The sequence below is a fragment of the Ambystoma mexicanum genome, chromosome 11 (genome assembly GCF_040938575.1).
Source record: "Ambystoma mexicanum isolate Mex_15411 chromosome 11, UKY_AmexF1_1, whole genome shotgun sequence".
In the NCBI taxonomy this organism is placed as follows: Eukaryota; Metazoa; Chordata; class Amphibia; order Caudata; family Ambystomatidae; genus Ambystoma; species Ambystoma mexicanum.
The window spans coordinates 434,350,241-434,374,805 of NC_090934.1; positions in this window are offsets into that span (position 1 = coordinate 434,350,241).

Below are 24,565 nucleotides of genomic sequence, written 5' to 3' on the forward strand. Positions count from 1 at the left end.
GTTCTATGAGTCAAGATTGCATTGCATTGCAGTTTAATGTAAGAAATACCCTGGTACATGTCAATTTTTCGTCATGCAGATTCATAACTACAACATCGAAAGTGTATTCACATGTTTTTAATGATTTGTGTATGGAAATAATTTGTTGGTGTTCACTACATTCAAAAAGCGAACAAGGGCTTCCCGTAAAACATCCCCTTTCTTTATAACAAAAAATGTGCAACCATTATCTAACCTCAAGAACCAGAGGAAAAACACTTCCCTAACTGATGAAACATTTAGAGATCAGTCAATCAATCTCTCCACATACATCTGTACAATTTGGAATGTATTAATAATAACAATACAATTAAAACTGGATATATCAATGTGTTACACATTACAAAAAAAACACAGTCCAAAAGACATGCAGTAAATGTTCATAACACTATTCACTCCAAAAGTATGGTCTCTTTCCTTCCAATATAAATTATTGCCACTAATTAAACATACTACTAAGGATTCTATGTGTTACATATTCCTAAAATGTGAATGAAAAATATCTGACTACAACTGATTTTGCACACCACTTATTTTTACATTTGTTACTCGCCCAGACCTGCAGGTATCATGGCGAAGTTACAGACAGCTTATAAGATTTCTTATACAATGTTACATATTAATCAAAACAGTGACAGCAGTTCATTTATATCTCTCGTTGCAGACATGTTAGGCCACTGGGACATCCGTATAGGAAATAGGACCATCATTTAACATTGCAGTTAGATAAATCGAGGTAATTCAAGGTAAGTCGAGGACACTCTGGTACCCTGGTTGATTGGGAATCGCTGAATTTAGTATTGAACAACCAGGTTTTCAGTGCTTTTTTGAAACCTAATAAAGTGTCCTCATTTTTAACACTAAGTGGTAATGCATTCCAACGAGTTGGGCTAGGACTTTGAAGCTACTTCCTCCTGCTCTATTATATTTGTATTGAGGTATTTCCAAAAGAGCCAAGTTATTGGATCTGAGGGTCCTGCCAGAGTTTCTTTTTTTCTTCATAGTGTCGTTGAGGTAGCTAGGGGCTTTGTTTGTGATGCATTTATGAATGACACATAGAGCCTCATTACGACCCTGACGTTAACCAATGACGCTATTAGTGCCATGGTTAACGCTGGTAATTTACTGGATCCGCCATGGTGACATGGGGAATTAGCGCCCCATTCCAAGGTTGGCGGGCGGTAATTCCCCATTTACCATTGGCCCTTCCCCATTCCCATTTTTGCCCCATAGAGCTCAATGGGAATGGGGAAGGCGGTAATTACGGTACCGCAAAATGCGGTACCGTAATCACCTTAAAGGTCCCTTTGCAGGTCCTTACCTTAACGGCTGGTAAAGACCAGCCGTTAGGGTCGGGACCCGCAAAGGGACCTCGTAATCAGGCGTTAAGGGATTACCGGTACCGGTAATCCCTTAACGCCAGGATCGTAATGAGGGCCATAGTGTTTTGAAAATGATTCTGGCTTCGATAGGCAGCCAGTGATTTTCACGCCTAATGTTGGATATGTGCAGAGATTTCTTTATACCTAGAGCCGCTCTAAGGGCTTTGTTTTGCAGTAGTTGTTCCTTGTTGATATTTGTTTTGGAGGTTCCTAAAAGAAGGACGTTACAGTAGTCAAGTTTCGTTAAAATCAGCGCTCTAGCCAGGGTGATGCAGTTTGTAGGACTAAGGAATTGGCGACTGAGTGCGATTAGTTTAGCTGTGTATGCTGTTGAGGAGGATAGGGCTGATGTATGTTTATGCATAGTGAGGTTGGCGTCTATATATACCCCAAGAGTTTTGACTTGCTCGAGTACTGGGATTCGGGTACCGTCTATGTTGATGTGTGAGTAGTCTGGATGGAGGGTGCTTATTCTTTTTCTTGAGCCCACGATGAGAACCTCAGTTTTCTCATCATTGAGACAGAGGAGGTCATTACGACCCAGGCGGTAAGTACACCAACTTTACCACCATGGTGTAAACTACGTTTACACCATGGTGGATGGCGGATTTACTGCCCCATTCCAAGGTGAGTGGAGCGGTAAATCCCCATTTCCCATTTACCCTTCCCCATTCCTATTTTTGCCCCATAGGGCATAATGGGAGTGGGGAAGGCGCTAATTACGGCACCGTAAATTACAGTGCCGTAATTAGCACCAAAGCAGTTTAGCGCCATGGATTTTAACGCCTGCTAAAAGCAGCCGTTAAAATTGGAATCAGGCGTTAAGGGTTAACGACGGCATTAACCCTTAACGCCTGGGTCGTAATGACCTCCAGAGGCTGTTTAATGCCATCCAATTTTGAATGATGGCATAGACTTTATTGATGGTTTGGGTAACTTGGGGGTAGTCCCCCGTGATGGGAATGAGCATCTGGGTGTCATCTGCAATATTTGTGTAGAGGCACCCATATCGTCTAAAGCTGAGAATAGGAGTTTAGTATAGGCATTGTAGAGGGTGTAGAGGGTTGGGGAGAGGCATGATCCCAGGGGAACTCCTATGGGAACCACTATGGGGTCAGCTGTGTCATTTCCGATGGCAACTCTGGAAGTTTGATCAGTTAAAAGGGATTTGATCCAGAGTGCTGCATTATTTGAGAAATTAAAGTCTTTTTTTAGAGTTTCACAGAGTTTGTCATGGTCTACCAGGTTGAATGCTGCTGATAAGTCCGGCAGCAATAAAGTAGCCATTTTTCCTGTATCTCTGATAGTATCCAATTGGCTTTTCAAGTCCAAGAGAGCCGTCTCAGTACTATGGTGGGGCCTGAACCCGGATTGTCTAGCCCGTAGTAGGTTATTTTGTTCAAGGTGGGTTTGTATTTGGTTGTATGTTAGTTTGTCTATGATTTCGAGTAGGAAGGGATCGGTAGTTATGGGCCGGTAATTGGTAGGGGCGAGTCGATCTAGCGTGTTTTTTTTTTAGCAGTGGCGTGGCCCACGCTTCTTTGATGCTAGCTGCGACCAGATTAGAATTGAAGGAAGAATTCACAATATTGGTGATTATAAGGGTGAGGGTAGGGGCACAGTTTGACTAGATGTGCTGGAAGTTGTCTCCTTTGCAGTTTGATGCTTAAAGTTTGGCTATGCTATTTTGTACTACTTCTTGGGAGACTGGGGCGAAATTGAAGGTAGGAGTAGTGTCTCCTATGGGCTTAGTGATTTGGTTCGAGGTGATATATTTAACAGATAGCACATTTCTTTTGGAGATAATTTTGTTTTGGAAGAGTTTGATTTTAGTGGCGAGGGCATCTTGAATAGTGGTACACCATTCTTTACTCAGTTGAACCGGATTAATGATAGGGATGGGATTTTCCAATTCTTTTAGGATGGAGAAAACTATTTTGTATCAGAGGAGGCATTTCTGATCCTGGTATTGAGCGCATCTGCTTTGTGTGCAATGATGGCAGCGTTGTAAATTTTATTAGCGGTGTTGAATGCATCTGTGGATTCTGGACTGTGGGTTTTGTTTAGACGGTGTTCGAGGCAACCGTTTACTGCGTCTAAGAGAAACTAATTCATCGTTAAACCAGAAATATGATTTTTTGTCCTTGCGTCTGGTGTTAGTGACACAAGGTGCAAGGTTATCTATTGTATTGGTGAGGCATTTGTGGTAAGTGTCAGCCAGGGCACAGGGGTTCTCATTATTAATCCTTTTGTCATTCAGGGCGATTGCTAGCAAAGGGTTAAGGTTTTCTGCTTAGAGTTAGCGGATATTTTTAGTTACATAAGATTCTGATATGTTCATTACAAGTGATAGAGAAATTTACACTATGGTAGTCAGACCAAGGTAATGTGTTAATGGAGTCTATGGATACTGAAGTATTTAGCGGTATTACCCAATCTAGCGTTCTCCCTTTCGCGCAGGTGGGTGTGTTCACGAGTTGTGTGAAGGCAATGTCTTTCAGTGCACTGTGTAGTGCTTCTGCTTTATAGTCTTGGGTAACTTGTATTAATAATAACAATACAATTAAAACTGGATGTATCAATGTGTCACACAATACAAAAAACACAGTCCAAAAGGCATGCAGTAAATGTTCATAAAACTATTCACACTAAAAGTATGGCCTCTTACCTTCCAATATAAATTATTGCCACTAATTACATGTGCTACTAAGGATTCTATTTGTTATATATCCCTAAAATGTGAATGAAAAATATCTGAATACAACTGATTTTGCACACCACTACAAGTCCTGTTAGGGTGTGTCATGAAATTAACACAGTTGAATGTGCTGTTTTCATTCTAAAGCATATTGCCTTATCGCCCTATTATACATGTGCATCACAGCTTTTGCGTGATGTTGATGTGTACCAACATACATATGTTTCTGCCCATTGAGCGCTCATATGCTACACATTCTTCAGGGGATGGAATCACTAGTGGGTTTTGCAGCAGCTCTCAGTCACCATTTCTTTATCTCTTTCTTTGTTATTGCATTTGAATCTACAATAAACACAGTCAATAAACAATTACTCCAAAAGCTTTATCAATAGAAACAAGTACTATTTTACAATGCAGCAAAACAGATAGTACTTATATGTACCTTTCCAAGGGGGATTGATTCACAAAATGTTTCTCTTTCTTTTTCATGGCAGTAGTACACTGTTCAGTTGTATTAATGCATCATGTTTCCTTATGTGCCTGTTAAGAAGAAACCATACAGACTTGACACAACCGATTTATTATGGTTGGCTAAAAAGGGCCCTTAAACTATTCAAATTAGGTACTCACCCTATTTTGTAGAGGCTAATTCATGCCAATATTTGAAAAGCTACTGGTTTCTTTTTTCAAAGGGTGAAATTCCCTTTCTTTCAAAGAGAAGGAAAGGCATTTGTCGCTATTTTAAACTTGCTTTCAGTCAGCCGCAAATGCTGCTTTTCTACATGCTGTTCTGCAGAAAAATGCATAACAAGGCTTAATTGTCAAGGACTTAGCTGACAGCTATAATTAATCACAGCATTATGCTCTATTCCTGTCAACATTTACCTGCTACTGCAGCTTCACCCTCGGCTCCTGGAGTTGTGAAACAACCGGCTGCACAATAGCGTTTTCCATGTATGGGTGATACTCCATGATGTCATAGTGTATGTGATTATGGGAAAAGTAGGGAAAAGTAGATTTGTTCAAAGCTAACCTTAACATGGTTCACTAATCACTATGTTGGTTTTCGTCCATCCATACAGCATAGAGTGTATTGGCATCAGTATAATGTATGATCTGTTAGTCTCTACAAATAAATAAAAGACACACTAGATTTGTAAAATAATAATGTTGTAATCCTCCTCGAATAGTGAAAAGACGAACATGCTGTAGCTTATTCCATGTATAAATAATGTTCCATGAAATCATACTGTAGGCTCTATTGGGGGTAATAATTTTAATCACAACTAGCCACAACAATGTTCTCTAATCAAAGTGTTAGTTGATATCTATTCATACGGCATGCAGTGTACTAGTTGATGTGTGAGTTGTGTGTTCCTAAGCCTCTGCATCTAGACACTGAGTGTGCATATATTGATTCTATAATAGACATATTATTCGGAAATTGTATTACAAATCGCATAATGTTCTGCTTGTGCTATGTTGTCACTGATATTTAAAGGGATTCCCATACCATTAGAAGGAAAGAGTCCATACTTTTAGCGAGTAATTTTAAGAGCATTTACTGCAATGTCTTTTGCACTGTGTGTTTTTGTTTGTTGTGATACATTGATATATCATACATTTTGAATGATAATGTAATTATTAATACATTTGAAATTTTAAATATGTGTGTGGAGAGATTCGTTGACTGATCTCTAAATGTGTCATCAGTTGGGGAAGTGTTTTTCCACTTTTCCTTGAGGTTAGATAAAATTGCAGTACTTCCTATTTTAAAGGAAATATTTTGTGTCTTTTAGTTGTGATGTTGTGCCACTTCCATGTAATACAATAATCATGTAGATAAATACTGATGTATCAACCTGTTTTAATTCCCATCTTGCTTTGACTACTCTTTAAAGTGAAGAGATAAAAAAAAAACAGGAGCTGGCCACACTATGCTTTAAACTCCAGTGACTTAGAGGGCAATCAATCATGCTCTGCATGGCCACATCTGGTACACGGGCTATATGCACAGCACTACTGAAATACGCTACAATACAAGAACAGTAATCTGTAAGGAATGATGTTTTGCTAAAGAATAACGTAGAAATTAATTCACTATTATGTATTGGTGCGTATCATAACATATAGGAGAGCAGGAACCAATTACCCCTCTGTAGGTCCGAATCGTTAAGGTTAGTGCACCACCTGTTGGCTTTATCAGAAAAAGCAATTCATAATAAGGTCATTCAAATTGTCTCCAAACCATTTCTATAAAAAGACATATGTGATTGCTATCTTTACACAACAACATGAAATCAATTAAGACTTATGATGCACAAATTCACATAGTCGTGTCTATGAAATGTGGGGTTAGAAAAGTGTCTTAGATCATTTCATGGACACGAATTGTCCTACTGAGAGGTCATACTATGGACACAATAGAGAAACAAACATGAACAAATGCAATTGTTGGTATATTACTTTGTTTCTAAATAAGTCATAGATTGGTATCTATAGATGAAGCTCCTTCCCTATGGTCTTCATAAACTGAGGCTCAATGTTTCATGCCTCTTCGATGGTCTACATATGTTTCAGCTTGCCTATATCAAATTGGGCGCTATCTCTAGTGCCGTTTTCGGTGTTTGAGCCGTCTTCAGGACACAGACATTTCCGTAAAAAATTATGATTAAATCAGGGAAACCCCCTTGGGTGTCGTTTTATTGCACGCTCTACAATACAAACACAACATAAACTCTAATTAAAATTACAATTAAAATAAGTAATGGAGAGTCCAAATTCGGTGATTTATGCATTGATAACATATTGTTGGTACTAACGTTTTATTTATACAAAAGCTCGGACTTTGAGCATCATTTTAAGTCACAGATAATACTGCCTTGACTCAGTAGGGAACTTCTTGTTTTTACCTACGACAAGTGATAGATGTGTCTTACTTGCCTTATTTATCATTGACATTCGTCAGATTATTCAGATTGTTATACTTTGTTTTGTCTTCTTATTGTACTAACCTGTAATTACACAACTCTTATTCTTATTTTCTTTTTCTTCCTGACTATGTATGCCCTGTGGTCACGCTAAGTACCAGCCAGAAATCGTGTGCTCTCCAATGGGTGGGATATTATGTCTGTGAAATAAGACCATTTATTTCACTCTGTGTTGATTTATCATTTTAACACACAAGTTTAATTAATCTTTTTAAATGATCAGTCTTTCCCGGCTTTTCTTTGTTAATATGGCAGTGACACACGCTGCTATTTTCAAACGTATTTAGTTCAACAATTTCCGTCACCTTATATGTGTATTTCACTAGAACGCCCCATATGCGGCGCACAAAACGAGTGTTATTTACTTACTTCCTTTCACATGAAGTCCTACTCGGTCTGCTCGCATCCGCTCTCTTCAAAATGATTCTCAGGCAGCCCGCAATTTGGAGTACGTTAGTTCTGTCCCTTAGTTCAAAACACGTGATCACAATCAGACTGTCACGTGACATTCTTGCTTATTTCAATGTGGTTTTCTTAGAACATCTCTCTGCTATTGTTGTCACAGCAATGTCGGCGATCAGTGTATTTTTAAAGATTATTACCCAATTGGGTTATCAGCACACCCAACCTTACATTTAAGCTGATGTTTGCCAGGATTGATTTTTAATGATCACATTAATATGTATATATATATATATATATATTTATGTTTTATATATTTATTTTCAGCATTGCTAGCTTGCTGAATATTCACAACATGGTTCAATTATCACAATTCTGTAAAAGTAGCCTTTCCAAAAATACTCTAGATTTCACATTTAGACTAGTATAACTCAAAATGTTTGTATCAGTCTTTGGTGTTCTCATATATATATATTCATTTTGCATAGTTGTCTTTCTGTGTGTCAGCAATATGCTTCATTTATCATAGTTCATAGCCCATAGTGGTCTTTTTTATGGGGAGTATTTCTAATGCATCAGTTGTTTAATTCAAGTTGTTCAGATATTGAGCAGGATACTATGATGTCTCTCAGTTGAGTCTTATTATGTTGCCAGTCATTGTTATTTTAATTCAAGCTTCATATGTTCTAAAATAGATACTATGAAATGTTGCAGTACCCAGTCAGACTGGGGCACCAAATAGACCTGGATGTCATAATGAGGTCATTAGTTGGGTCTCTCCTGGTGGCACTTTTTTGAAAATGTAGATGTGAATTGTGCATTTAAATGCACTCTGCCAAGACATATTGATCAAATGTGGATAGGATGCAAATATAATCTTTATAGGCGAGTGTCGTTGATCCCCCCCAAGGAAATTCTATGGACAAGTCTTGTAATTGTGTAAATTTTAAAGCATACCGACACAATAACATTGATTACCACCTGTATAGTATTTAAATACAATTTCTATCAGATTTTGAGGGTTCTTCTTCAAGAGTTCTTTGCTAAAACTAGCAAGAAATTCTGCTTTCAATTATTTATAGGAATAAAAGACAATTTTAAAAGGAGTCGTGGGATCCTCCCAATGTTTTTAAATACTCTATTTAATATTTTAAGTACATACATATGCAAAGAAATAGAGAAAAGAAAAATAAACCCGGATCAATAAAACCAACAAACAAAGTAAGAGCAGAGCACAAATTCAAGGGCTTTGCCATGCCAATCTAGGTACAGTATAATCAAGGGCATCAATAGGTTTGTACATGCTGAGACAGTAATATTAGAGCTTTCTTTTACCAATCTAAGCATTCTACGAAGAGCTATATCGACGAAACGTGTCATAACATTTCTGGTCTAATAGACCGGAAAGGGTATTTCTCATTAACTCATGCAGAGGAAGCCAAGTTGTGACATATTTAGGTAAGCAACCTTCGTGATAGCACAAATGTTTTCCACTAAAGCCGTATCCCATTTTTACCAACAAACATAGATTAATGTTCCCTCTCCTGCCTTCCAGTTTCTATCTAGAGCAATATGCATAGCCTCCAATAAGTGAGTGATCAATGCACCTCTAGTCATCCTCATAGGGTAGACTGATTCCACTGGTGCCCTCAGCATGATCATCATGGGATTCACAGGCAGTAGTGAACCCATGACATCCCTAAGTAAGGTCAAAACCTCCCTTCAAAACCACTTAGTCTTAGCACAGTGCCACCAGAGATGGAGGAAGTCCCCACATTAGCCACAGTTCCTCCAACAATATGGAAAGCTGGAACTAACCATCTTGTTAAGTCGGGGAGGGTACAGATACCATAGAAATATTACTTTATATGCATTTACTTCCCACACATGTCGCTACCACCTTTCCAATATCCGCAAAATATGTTCCTCCCTAACCTTCCACGCCACTAAACTTTTAATATCCTCCCTTCTCTTCTCTCGTCTTTTCTATTGCTCCTTTCTCCTCTTCAGACTCCCTGCTTCTCATCTTGCCCCCCTAAAATCCCTCTACAACTCTGCCATCCGCACCCTCTGTCTACTCTCACCTAAAGACTTCATCTGCTCCTCACTCTCCCAGCTTGGCTGGCTTTCCTTTCATTCCCAACTGAAATTCCACTTCCTCTGTATCGTCTTTAAATCTCTCCATGAACTTGCTCCCCCTTATCTCTCCTCTCTCATCTCATTCTACACTCCCTCCCGTTCCCTCAGATCTGCAGATCACTTCCTTCTCCTTGTTCCCCCTTCCCCATGTGCTTCCTCTCGTCTTCGCTCCTTTCAGCTCCTTGCTCCCCTCTACTGGAACTCCCTTCCCCTCTCTATCCGCTCCATCCCCACCTATTCCTCCTTTCATCTCTCCTTAAAATCTCTCCTTCTCCACTCCCCTCCCTGATACTCTGATCCTCCCCCGCCCTTCCCTCCCCCACCCGTCTTTTAACCTCCTCCTCATGTCTCTCCATCCCTTCCTTGTCTCCTCTTTATCCCCTCTTCCCCCCTCTCTCGCCTTCACCTTATCTCACTTACTGTTCCCCACCCCATTCACCTCTACACCCTTTTTTCCCTCATTTTTTATCTCTGCTGGCAAATTGTTCTAGTTGATGTATTGATGGTTTCACTCATATTTGTATTTGCTTTTACTGTTATTGTATTGTTGTTATAATGTACAGCACTTTGGGGTAAAGCGCTATGTAAATAAAATAAACATAAACATTTGCCTTGTTTGTTATATTATGAGATGAGGTGGCAGCTCTAACCTAACATTTCCCCCAAGAGTCCTCTGAAATCGAGCACCCCAGGTCTCTTTCCCACTGCAACATATCAGAGAATTGGGTAGAGGAGTCAGTTCTGTCTAATAGCCTATACAATATAGATATGTTCAATTTAGGAAGACCCTCCTGCACAGTGAGGTCTAAAGCAGTAAGTGGATGGGTCTATGGATCAGAAATCAAGTGTTGAAGTTGGCAGTATCTGACAGGTTCTGATTCAGAAACCCCAAAGATGCCTTTACATGTTTCAAAGGTAAGCAGAGTGTTTGCACTAGAAAGCTGATTCAGATGTAATAGACGCCCTCCATGCAATGCACAAAAGTCCCCCCAACCAAACCTGGGGAGAAACTCAGATTGCCAAGAAATGGGGATAAATGGCCACTGCCAATTGGAACTCTCAAAAGTATAATCACTTTAGCCCAGTAGGTCAAAGAGATGATAGTAGACAGCAGTGCTTCTTGAAATGTGTTTAAGAGAAGACAGATCCGATATAGAATAGATTGTTCAATGTACACACAATGGACCCTGTCAGTGTTAACCTGACAGGCCATCAATTGTGATATATCAGCTGCCATGACATAGTTCTGCAGGATGGGGAAAGCTAGAACTCCATTGTGTTTGTTTGCATGTTAAGCTTGCTAACCCAGGCTGGCTATTACAACATATACACTTTGTGATCTTTTGGTGCAAAGATTGAGGGGTAAGAGCATGGGAACAAAACTGGGAGGGCTAGTGTATAATAGAGGATCCTGGGGAGAAGGTTCATCTTTAAAGCCATTATAGGGCCTATCCAGGAGATCTCCTGATCCACTCATCTCAACAAGTCATTACCCAAAGATTTAAAAAGGGGCGGAAAGTTGGCTCAGTATAAGTCAGCATAGTTCAGCATCAACTTAACACCAAGATTATCAAGGCTGCTAGAATTACAGTGGAAGGTGAATTCCACCTGAATCCTGATCATATTGTCTAGAGATTCTGAGCAATTTTATCCCATGATCTTGCCATAGTTAATTAGGTAACCAGAAGCATGTACGAATTAATGTAAGTTCCGCCATGAGTGCCTGGAGTTATGATCGGGTGTGATACATCATCAACAGAGTGCCTGTTGCATAGAGAGCCAGCTTGTCCCTCTCACAGAAATGTCCCTGATTCCCGGATCGAAAGGGTGCGAAATGCCAGGGGTTTATAATCAGCAAAAATATTAGAGGAGATAAATGGCAGCCCTGCTGTGTTCCCATGTGATGGGAACAGACAGTGAAGATTGACCATTAAAACAGATATTGAATTTAGGGGAACTGCAAAAAGCCATGGACATGGTGCTGAATCCAAGCATCCAGCAAGTCTGTAAATAAATCTCCAAACTACCCTATCAAAAGCCTTGTTGGCTTCCAACCCCAGCAGTGTCATCAGGGTCTTACATCTCCTACCAACCTCCAATCCATTAATGGCTCATCTTATTTTATTATCCATACTCGGGCCAATTATAAACCCTATCTGCTCAGGGTGAATCAAGGAACGGAAGGACTCCATCAAACTGGTGCCCAGGATTTTGGACTAAATCTTAACATCAGTGCTAAGGAGTGAACATTGGGCAATAAGGGCCTCATTGAGCGACAGCAACAATTCCTCCATGGAATCAACCACTTTCCCTTAGTCTAGAAAGGAAATAAACAAAGCAGTTAATGGAGCCTGGATTTGCAATCGGAATGTTTTTTTTAAAAGCTTGTGTAAACCCATTTGGGCCCAGAGCTTTTTGTTTAAGAAGTGAGGCAGATGAACAATATGTTTCTTCTACTGTGATTGGGAGTTACAGTCAGTTGTAGAGTTCAAGAGAAAGCCACGGAAGCATAGGAAGGTCAAAATAGGAGTAACTCAGTCATTATTAAGTCACCATTAAATTCCGAGAAAAAGTTGAGGTTAGAGGAATCAATGAATAACAAGGTTCCATCTCTATCTCTGAAACTAGTAATGTGATTCGTTTTTTTTTCTTTCATGTTTACAGGCCAATAACTAGTTTGCCTTATTGCAATGTGTATAAAAAGTTGCTACATAGGCAACAAGGAGTTGACCGTCTCCCACGCCATTACAGGTTGTAAACTGGACCTAGCCAGACCCAATTCCTTGAGGGCTTTCAACGAGCGTGTGTGTGCATGTAACTTTTATCAATCATATACAAAGGATTTGAGGCATGCTTTGGTCACATTCCTAGCCTCAAAATAGGCAGCCAAATGGCAGATGCATTTCCAGTGGAAGACCACTTTCATAGCATCTCACAAGATCCCAGGGGGAGTCCCTGCCTTGTCAGACAAGTAAACATTCAATGGCTGTGGCTATTTCCTTACAATTGATAGCATACTGCAGTAGAGGATCATAAAGCTTCCAAGCACATGTGACGGGCAGTTGCAACCTATACACCTTCATCTGCATTGATACCATCAAATGGTCTGAAAAGAACTTAGGGCCAAAATCTGAGTCTGAGACATAGGGAAACAGAGTAGGCAAGAGCAAGATGAGGCCAATGTGGAGAAAACTTTATGTAAATGTGAATAGAATAAGTATTCCCTATCTTGGTCAAGGAGTATGAAGACGGGAAGACCCCCCTCTGGTGATGGACAGGTGAACACGTCATGCATGGCACATGCCCCACTTTCCTGTTTGACATTGTAAAAGTCAGTTAGACGCAGTGTCCATTGAAGCAGCCATACTGCTCCTATTCCAGGCAGGTACATGAGGGAATGGATGCCATGCAGGTTAGAGGTGGTGAGGATATGTCAAAGGAGTACACATGTGCACAGTTATTTAATAGACATGGCACACATTGATTTAGGAAAACAGAAACATAAAAGAAATGCATACATTGCATACAACATGAATAACACATGATTATAGCTCTCCGACATAAGAGATACTATAGCAAATGGTAGCAATCTTTCCTGAAATGGACGCCATAGCATGCATTAGAAATGAATGCATGCCTTAAGCCTCATGAAAATTGATGAAAACACAGAACTACAGGGTTGTATGGGGCTCAGACACATAGCAACCCAAGTCACGGTTATTGGGAACAAGGGGGGCCCTGTGCAAATGCCTGTGCAGGGATGTAGTAGTTTTAAATGGTAGGAAAATATAGTTTTAGCAGTGCCATGGCAGAAAGGCAGTTTCGGACTAAAAGTTGGCAGTACACTAGGAACAATATGTGCTTGACAGGCTGAAAGAGGCTCACATGATTAGAATGCTGGTGAGTTTTGCACTAGGTTCTGCATTCGAAGGTATTAAATTCAAGTAAAGTAATGGTTCCATCCACCAAACATCTTACGCAACCTCCCATTCGGCCAAATGCTGTGAATTAAAAGGATTGTAAGCGATCCAGTAGAACACAATCTAGAACTGAATAAGCTGCACATGAAGCTTAAAGTGAGAGGATACCCAGAGGAAGATCTTATAGCAGCCATGACCAAAACAAACACACAATAGTTCATTGTTTAATTTGGAGGTACACCTGATGGCATGCCCGGGCTGAATTTAGAAGTGTGCCTAATAAGCATCTCTGTGCTAAGTTGAATTTAGAACATTGAAGAACATGTAACCCATCACCACGCTTACTCTCTTCTTTACACCACCATTCAACTAGAACACAGAGATACTATAACACCATTCGATATAACTGTTCTCATACCAACATCTGCCGCATACTCCCCATCACTCTATCTGAACACTGCTGTTTACACACCCCCAGCCAGGCGTTCTCCTCAGGCCTAACGCAGCCACAATCGGTCTGGATAAAACCTGCCAGGATGAACACATACTCTTGATATCTCAACCACCACACCTACCGCTAAGAAGCAGCTATTATACGAATACCACATCAGCTGCACACATATCCGGTGCTCACGCGCACCTTTGACTCTCTCTACTCTCTCTACTGACCTGAACTTCGGTTCCCAAGGACGTTCAACCTACCAGCGCCTTCAGACCATACCAATGGTATATAAGGCGCTATATAAATGCAAAGTAACATAACATAACACAAGACCTTACCCAATTCTGTTAAAAAAACAAGAACGTGAAAATCCTGGATTGGTTTTTGTTACCAAATACTCTATTCAGAGTCGACAAATCAGATATATTGTTCTCAAAAGATGGAGCATATTACAGAATGACCAGAGGACAAAGGAACTCTTTGCGCAAGCTCCAGTGGTTGCATATCAAAAAAGCAATAATTTACGAAATCTACTGGTCGACACGCACAGCAGAAACTCCAAACCGAAAACTGTTGACAAGCATCCCGGAACACATCCATGCATGAGTTGCGGGAATTGTAACAACATAATAAGAGTACCCTACATATCACACCCAAGAACAGGAGAAAAAATCCAACTGAGACAAAATGCCACCTGTTTGTCAGAAAACGTGATTCACGTGATCCAATGCCCATGTGCTAAGTATTATGTCGGGGAGAGTGCTGCATTAGACTGAATAACCAAAAGTCAGCAGTGGCAAGACACTTCCATCAAAATGGTGACATAGTAGCACAACTGAGATTTGAAGTGCTCAAAGTGATTCCTACCAAAGGACAGAGTACGAACATGAAAAGATTGAGAGAACAAGAAGAAGCACTTTGGATTGAAAGAATAGGGTCCCTAGCACCTGAGGAGTTGAATGAAGAATTTGACCTAAGTTGCTTCTTATGAAACATTTACCAATATGACATGAAAGACATGTATGATTTATGCATCTTGTTTCTGATTCAATTTTTCCCCACATAATTTTTGCTATTTAATTATTTATTTTGATCACAAGGTTGTTTTCAGTTTTACCTCTATTTATTTTTCCATTTGTTTCCTGCTTCAGACCACCTTTTTTTATAAGAGTTCTACTCACGGGGATTATTCCTATTTGTTTCTATGGTTTATATTAAATATATCAGTTTTTCGATTTTCCATAATTGCTTCCACAATAATACTCATCGATTTCATTCTTTCGCTCCAAGAGCATATTTTTAGGAGTTACTTACACCATCTCAAGATGGCCGCCTCGATTCTCACACACCTACTGAGCGTTCTTTACTGACTCATAGTACCACGGCCCACATTCGCCGCATATCCATTATGGTTCCCTTGTTAACCACTAACAACAAAGCGAGCTGAACACTGCACATGAGCTTTTGCAGTGTCTCGCTGCTGCTCGGAGCAGCTTTAATCTTGGATAGATAAGAGATATTCCTGGCATAGATGTGGTCACCCCAGACTGCCATTGATAGGGATTTATGACATCCAGTGATACTTTTACAGACTTGAGATATCGATCAAGCCAAGAGACACGGACTCGTTTGTTTCTGTCCAACAAGACAAACAGCAATACAATACATACACGAGCAGCAGCTCAGTATTCTGGCTCCCACCCTTCTACAACATCACTATTGATTTGAATGCAACATTAGTGATCATTATTCTCTTACCGCAACACACGTTTACTTTTTTCCACTTTGTTTTTCCCTTCTCCGACTTACTTTAATCGATGTACCCCTTGATGATGATCTATACAAATATCTACCTCTTGTGGCATGGGAAACCCTCACTGTTAGCTGTAAAGAATAAAGGCTTCTGTTTTTTGCACAATTGTGTATCTCTATCTGTGAATGACTTTTATTGAGGTATGGCTAATACATAACCTCTTGAACATATGGCAACCAAACAGAGAGATGCTTGAAATATTTTACAGATTATAAAGCGACAAAAGCCCATGTCTTCGCTGATGAGCGCTGATGTGTAGCACTGCTTGAACAGATATTTTTTGCAGAACCAAGATGAGAGTTGAGACGGAAGGTGCCATCTATCAAAAACAGCTATCTGGTGATGTATCTTTATTTCTGTTCCTAGAAGTACAGTAAAGCAGATTTTGGTAAAGTATGAGATTGAGCAGAGAACAAAAACTAAAGGGGAAGATTGCATTGTATATAATATATAAGTGTGGGCAGTGGGACTTGAGTTTAGAGAAAGAGAGAGACTTCCTGATGTCGTATCCCCAAGAAGGCAGGGGGGCACACATTACACTCCAAGTGGAGTACGATTTAGGGATTCCTGAGGCAAGGACTGATATGAAGAATGAGTGACATACTCCAAGATGGGGTAACTTTCAGATGAGTTACCTTTACTAGAGAGAGTGGGAGAAGACAATCGTAGAATTATTGTGCACATTTTGTTTTGGGGATAATTAGGGACAATAAGATATTTTGTATTAGCATTCGATGTATTAAATAATGTAGTTTGTATTGGCAAATAGAAGCAGATTTTATTTTATTACATATTTTGGAGAAAGGGAAACTGAAGATTGGAATCAAAGAGGCATCATCTAGAGAATCGGCACTTCCTTTTAGTGCTGGCCCAAATAGTTTGTTTTTCAACATAAAGATGAACATAGGTTAATTTAAAACATGTTTTTGGAGTATTTCCTAAGTGTTTTTTTCTATATGTTCTTATGCTGCGTTAGTGATGGCAAACTTGTTATGTGTTCATATTTGTTATGTTGTATTAACAAAGACTAACTCATGTTAAAAGTGATGTGTGCTCTGCTGAGTGTCATTATTTTTTTAAGTCAAAGGAGCAGCCATGGTTTGGTTTATTATTCTAAACTAAAAGATGAACGTGTTTAGTAGAGACACCGTGTTTTTTCTGTGCAGAGGATTCTGCTACAAAATGTGTAGCTGTGTGTATGGTAGAGATAGTATTTCCCTATTCTTGCTTGCAGGCTTCAAATGAGGACTGTGCTTTTTTTTGTACGCAGATGACAGATAAGAAAACAAGCTGCTTTTTTTAAGAAGGGAATTAGAAAGCGTAAATAGGAGCAGTGCTCAGTAAGTGGAAGCACTGATTGTTGAAGTTCCTCATGCCGTTGCAGTAATATGCATTTGGAAGGCAGAAGAGTTTGGTTGGAAAGCTGTGTTATAGACAGTTGAAATAATATGTGGAAAAGGGATGTCATGTTTTTTAGTGCCCAGACGTACAGCAGGAGTAATTGATAAATCATGCACTCAGGCACATGCTGACACAGAAGGAGAAGTTGTTATATGTGAGTGTCAATTTTGACTGAACAATGACAATATTAATGTATTAATGTATGAAAAATACAGGTCATGAAGAGCGCCTTGAATCAAGACTACTCTCCTGTGCGAAAGAGGGAGTCCAAGGGGAGTGACCCAGAGAGCCCAAAGAGGATAAAGAGGGGACCTCAAATAGAAGCATCTCTGCAGCGGGAAAAGAAGGCTAACAAGCAAAAGAGAGCTCTGGTGAAAGACGCCATTAAACAAATGAAAGCTATTAGGAGTTTCATGACCTTGTACCACAGAAATGCCAAATATTCTGTCTGGGAGTATCTGTTTATATAGAATCTGGAGCTATATAAACAGATGATGACATCTTTTGACATTAAAAATAACCAGAATTCCAGAGAATTTGCAAAATGGATGTTCTCTCCAGAGTACTCCAGCTTCTTTGCTTGGCTGCTAGACCAGAACCATTGAAAGTGGTCCACCTACAAGGTGGCCATCTTGAAGCACTTCTCCACACACAGAAACCTCCAGGAGGCAAGCAAGGTGGCCTACAATCTATGTAAATATAAGAGTATATATACATGAACTAATGTTGAAATATAATGCTAGCGAAATGTATTTTGCTTTAGCTGGCAGTTATTGGGTGTTAATTTAGATATGAAAATAAAATGTCAAGTTTGAAAAAGCAGTATTGTTAGAGCTTTTAAATGAGGTAGGGGGTAGTTGGTATAGATGCATCTGTGTATAGGATGTTTTTGTGTGACTATATGAAGAAAAGGGGGCTATAAAGTAGGATAATTAAAAAGACAAATCCGTTTTAGTGGTGTGATCTGAGACGCATAATAGTGTGCATGTGAAAAATAGATTGGGAAAATATGAGATTTGGATTAGGATATATAAGAATGAGTTGGGCTACAAATAATATATGTGTGTGCGTGAAATAGATCAGTGTAGATTGTTGAATAAAGATAGGATTTTAAAATGTGTTCTTTTATAGTTTAGGATGAAGCAATATGTTGTTACCAAGTAGCAAAGTGATTTTGGACTGACATTGTCAGTGGAGAAAGTCTTCACATTGTTGTGAGGAAATATTTTGAAAATATTTATTTTTGACATAGAGCTTTGAGTCAGCAGGGTCTAAGTGCCACTCTCATTCAAATAGTGTTCCAGCACCAGGACTCATTGAACAGACTTTTATTTTCAGTTTTTTTATAAGATATATCAGTAATCATGGTGTTTTTTTAGTAGGGGGTGTCATGTTTAGTTTGATCTACCAACACCACTTGAAGGAATTTGAGATTGGATGGGTTTTTTAATAACAAAATGAAAAAAAGAAGAAAGGGATTTGGCTTTTGTTATATATTGTGTTAAGGTGATGCCCTTGGGGTGCCTTTGATCGATATATATATGGGATTACGGGGTATATGGACCCCTGATAAGTTTGGGTCTATATTTCTGAATATGTTTGTTTTGGTCAAAGTTTATGTACGATTAACCATATTTCAAGCAATCTTTTTCACACTAGTATTTGCCCCTTTTCATTGCACATGTATGGATCAAATTGGTTCCACTAAATCATATTTAGAATTACACAAGCCACTTCCCAATTTAAGGTTTCATTAGCTATTTTGAATGTTAAGGCTATGCCAGACATTATTTAGACCCCAATTACAAACATTATATTAGCACACATTAGAGCCCCCCCCTCAATATTTTATCCCATTTCAAATGTTTAGGTACCCTTATTAGTAAAGGGGAGCATTTTTAAAGGCACCCCATAAGTATGCACGTGGCAGGCACACAGAAAAGGGAGAAATACATGTTGATCAATAAAAGGAAACCATTTTTTGAAAGTGTAGGTACATTGTTGGATAGCAATTTGAAAAAGGGAAGCTGCCCTGCACAATGGTTTTCCAACACACAACACACATTGAATGAGCACAGGGAAATGCCTCATACCCTTGTGTTAAACAGCACAGAAATGAAAGCAACAACTGAAAGAGCTCTTGGACGTTCCAGTACATTATCTTTTTTATTTTTTATTTAATTGTATATGGTTTCAAAAGACCTTTACAATAATCAAACAATAGAAGTACACTATCATAAAAAAGAGTAAATGCACACAGGTTATTTTTATAGAATGTGTAGCAATAAGAAGGCAAGGAAGTAATTGAGAGAAATGAGAAATGAGAAAGAGTGAGAATGGAAAAGGAGAGGGACAGTGGTGAGAAAGAAACAGGCATGGAAAGCAAGGGTGAGGAAGAGATTGCTATGAAGGCACATGTGATTGCTGCAAGTAAACAGACATTGGGGACACTGGTTAGAAAGGTAATCAAGGACAGAAAGAGGGAGCGGCAGTATATCCCTCAATGAATAGCAAACACCCATTGGCATATTATGCCCAAGATCACACACAGTGCCAGACATGCACCGAGAATAAAAGTGCAATTACAAATGCAAATTGCACTTCTGGAAAGTTTAATGCAACAGCAAGTGGCACTAGTTTAAGCATGACAAGCCCGTACACAAGCACAGCAGGAATTTACACAATCATAAGCATGTCTGCAGCAAAACACAGTAAGACTATTGAATGCACATGCACTGACACAGACACCCATACCCAGAACAGGGGGAGCAATAGTAATCGGAGGAAGACATTTAACCAGTACAAGACTGAAGTTACACACACCATAGGATAGGGGAGCAGGTATGACCTCCCTACACCTGTATTGTATTTTTTGCAAAATGTCTGCAGACATATGGTGCAGAAATGTGAGTAAACTAACCAGAGGATAATATACACTACCCCAAGAATTAATAATGTAAATACACAAGAATTCATAATAGCCTTTTAAGGCCAATGGTGCACCATTAGGTCAAAACATATTACTTATGGAGCACACACACTGATTAGCATGGCTTTCTTAAATAAAGGGCCTCATGCTAAGATTACACACAGAGCTTCTTCTCAGATAAAATGTATCCATGGAGGAGAAAGAAGGACCAATGAGTGCAAGCAAGCTGGGAGCAGCAAAAGTAAGGGAACACAACTGAAGCACAGTGATAGCTCTTGGTGAGGAACACATATGTATTAAGTTGACAATCAAACACTTGTTTATAGAAGGTTTAATTAATAGTTAGGATTGAAAACAGAAACAAGGAGGATTTGGCGCAAGTACTGAGAATGTTGTGGATCAGTAGTATCTATGATGATTGGTTTATTAGAGGAGTGAAGGGAAGGGAGCTTGGAGATATGGAGAGAGACAGTATCATGCAGAAAATATGAACACACATAGGGATATCATGTTATGATTTTGTCGTGTTATGGCCACATAGAGGGGGGGGGAGTACCACACACTGAACCTATATACCTCCCACAATAGTAGACAATAGTCCAAAAATGCAAGCATTGCACCAATTTAAACAACAGTGACCCCATTTCCTGGTAGCACAATATAATAAAAAATAGAGTGCATGTCATATAAATAGTATATTTGGAGCAATTTGAAAATTATGGGCAAGCATATAAGGAATGAAAGAACACACAGTAACATGAAACTGTTAGGGTCAGGAATGAGGGGCTGTGAGGAAAAACATAATGAGAGAACTCATGCCAGCATATGGAACAACACACGACAGTAAGTAACAAGAAAATATTTTTGTATATATGTGTGAATAAAAATATTGATTTGTGTTATAGTAAACATTGTCAATTTTGGAGCGCAAGAGGAATTTTTCTATGGCCTTAGTGTAGTATAGTGTATCAATACAGTTGGAAGGAATATCATAAGAAAAGGTAAGTACTAGTGGATGAAAGAGGGAGATAAACAGATAGAGAAAATGGAGGTAGGTATCTGTGGAAACAAAGAGTGTGTGGATTTCCTCATTGATTATTATTAGAGGAAAAAGGAAATAGGTGCCCACACGTGAAATGCAGTGAGGGATACAGTGGTTTCAAACTGATAGCATTTCTCCTAAGTAGAGTGTAGCTGGTGTAGGTAAAGTATATATATATATATATATATATATATATATATATATATATATATATATATACATATATATTTTTTTTTTTTTTTTTTCTTTCAAAACGAAAATATTGCCCTGAAACAAGGCCAAATCCGACGGGTTGCACTCCCAAGAGCAGCTGAGGCGTGGAATCCAGTCTCAGCAAGGAAAAGGCATGATAGCTAGTCCAGGCAGCAAGATTTGTTCTTTATTGGTAAAAGGTGCAGCAAAAGAAAAAGCCTGGATAACAAAACGATGCGTTTCGCAGTACACCGACCGCTTGTTCACATGCTTTAAGACCATCTGTGTGTCGTATTGACGTGTAGAGAGAGACTACATCCAGTGTTGTTAATAAATAAGTGGATTCCCAGGGTATTCCTTCTATACGGCTGAGAACATCTTTGGTGTCTCCAAGATAAGATGGCAAAGTAGTAACAAAGGACACCAGAGTCTCATCTATAAATCTTGAAGTATTTTCTAGCAAAGCCCTGCATAGAGTGACTATAGGTTTGCCCGGAGGCCTAATAAGACTCTTGTGTACTTAAGCCAGAAAATAGATAGTCGGAATAACCGGGAACTTGGGATGTAAGCAAGAACAAATGTCCTCATCCAACAAGTCCTTCTCTTTCCATGTGTGTAAAAGATTCTCTAATGTATCACTCATGGTTCCAGATGGATCATTTGTTAATTTAGCATAACAATCCTTGTTCAACAGTTGTCTATGGGCCTCTTTGATATAATCATCACGGTTCATAAGGACAATGTTCATGCCTTTGTCTGATGGTTCAATAATGCACTCCGTCATGGCACTCAAACGTTCGATGGTGCAGTGGCCATGTAGTTATGGTTAAGTTGCTGTTTCCATGAGAAGAGCACTTTTTGGGCGGCTCATAACTTCGCTCCCCCTGGACGAATCCTCACCAAACTTTGCAAACAAAGTATATGGCCCACTCTGAATATCTTTGGTGAGGATTCGTCCAGGGGGGGGAAAGGTATAAGGGGGATCCCAAAACTTCTTTTTTTCCCCTAGACTGAATGGGGAAAAAACTATGCTCGCACCTACAGCCCAATCCGCTGGACGGATTTTCACCAAATCCGGACCAGGAGTAGTGGCTTGGTCCCGAAAGCGTGCTTTTGCAGATTTGCTGAAAATCCGACCAGTAGTTTTTTTTTAAATGACCAAAAGGTAGGTCATAAAAAATTAGTGATATCTGTGTTCGGTCCGCAGACACACTTCCCTGTTCGCTCCGCGGACAGTGTCCTGATTGGCCAATCGGCTTGCGTAATGTCCGTGGACATGCGGCACGTTCGCTGATTGGACGCCGTGGAGTGTGAAGCGCGTCAGATTTTTGGTAGCGCCCGCCATCTTGGATTTGCAGATGTCAGCGGACAGCGCGGTGAAACTTGGTTTAAAATGTGTACTTAGTAGAGTGTGTTGGTGTGTAAGAGTGTTTGGGGACGGTGGGAGAGTATGAGATAGGTTAAATGTTGTATTTTTTTATGTGCTAGACCCTCTTGTTGTGTTCGATTTCTCTGTGGACATTAAGGCTGTTCTGAAATGTTTTAAATAAACTAAATGGGGGGGTGTTCTGAGGACGCAATATGTGTCCATTTTGTTCACTGGCAAGTTGAATGTGTTCTAAGAACACTCACGGTGTCCTGAAATGTTCGTAAATTAACAAAACGGGGGTGTCCTGAGGACGCTGTCCGTATTGTTCGCTGGCAAGTTGAAAGTGTTCTAAGAACACTCGCGGTGTCCTGAAAAGTTCGTAAATAAACAAAATGGGGGTGCCCTGAGGACAGTGTCCGTATTGTTCGGTGGCAAGTTGAATGTGTTCTAAGAACACTAGTGGTGTCCTGAAATGTTTGTAAATAAACAAAATGGGGGTATCCTGAGCACGCTGTCCGTATTGTTCGCTGGCAAGTTGAAAGTGTTCTAAGAACACTCATTATGTCCGCGGACATTAAAAGTTCCCATAGGCCATAGTTGAAATGTTTGACTCTATGGGTGTGATATGCTGCGGTGGTTGTGGACAGGGCATAGAGTCTTGGGTGCATGGCCATTTGGCCATGCTCCCAAGACTCTATGCTCTGGCCACAACCACCGCAGCATATCACACTCATAGTGGCTTATAACTTTGGGATCAAAAACAAATTTATAAGGAACAAAGTTATAAGCCACTATGGGTGTGATATGCTGTGATGGTTGTACTTATTATAATATACTTACTGTTTGGTTTAGTAACTGGAGTACATGTATTTCTTTTTCATTTCTGTGATAAAAGAAAAGAGCATGTTAGTATTGGTATTTTGTAATGACTTATTGTTTGTTTGTTTATTTTATTTAATATTGAATAACCAACATTTGTTTTTTACCCTCATATTTAGTACATTGCAAACCAGAGTACTGTGCAATTTGCTCAGTTTCTGTGTTTGTTGCTAAAATCATTGGGTATGTGGGAGAAAAAAATAAATCCATGTTGGATTAAAAAAAATACCTTTTTCTGTTATGCTACAGTTTATTTGTTTGCTTGTTTTCAGTGTTCACTTGTTTCTGGCTAATGCTGTATATATTGGCTTGTTGAAGTTTTTTGGAGTAGTAACATATAATGTATTTGTTTGTATATTGTAAAATTCTGTAGCAGTTAGATACCGGTAGGCGTATTCTAACTGTCTATTTTTTTATATATTTTAGTGGTATTGATTTATCTGTTTGGATATTGTAAAGTTTTGGGACAGTTAGATACCAATTGGCGTATTCTAACTGTCTATTTTTTGCTCTAATTTAGTGGTATTAATTTATCTGATTAGTTGTTGTAGAATCTTTGGGCAGTTAGATAGGTTTTGGAATATTCTAACAGTTTATATTTTTTAACTACAAGTTTACTTAAGGTTTAAGTACAATTTAGTTATTAAATTTTGGTTTTAGGAACATTAAATAAGCGTTTGAAAAATGTGCTGGTAATCTCTGCTTTAGAGTAATGGTACTATCATTACATTCAAACCATGCACATTTCTTTTTTATATATGCAGTGTAGTGCCCTGAATTGGTTGTGGCTCCTGTGTGGTACATTATACCTATTGTTGTGAAGGTTTTCTTACCAAGTGATACTTGACCATGTGTGAATCCAATCAGCTTGCAGTTGTTTTTGTTACCATCTGTATTATATCGTAGAAGCATTAGTATTACGTATTTA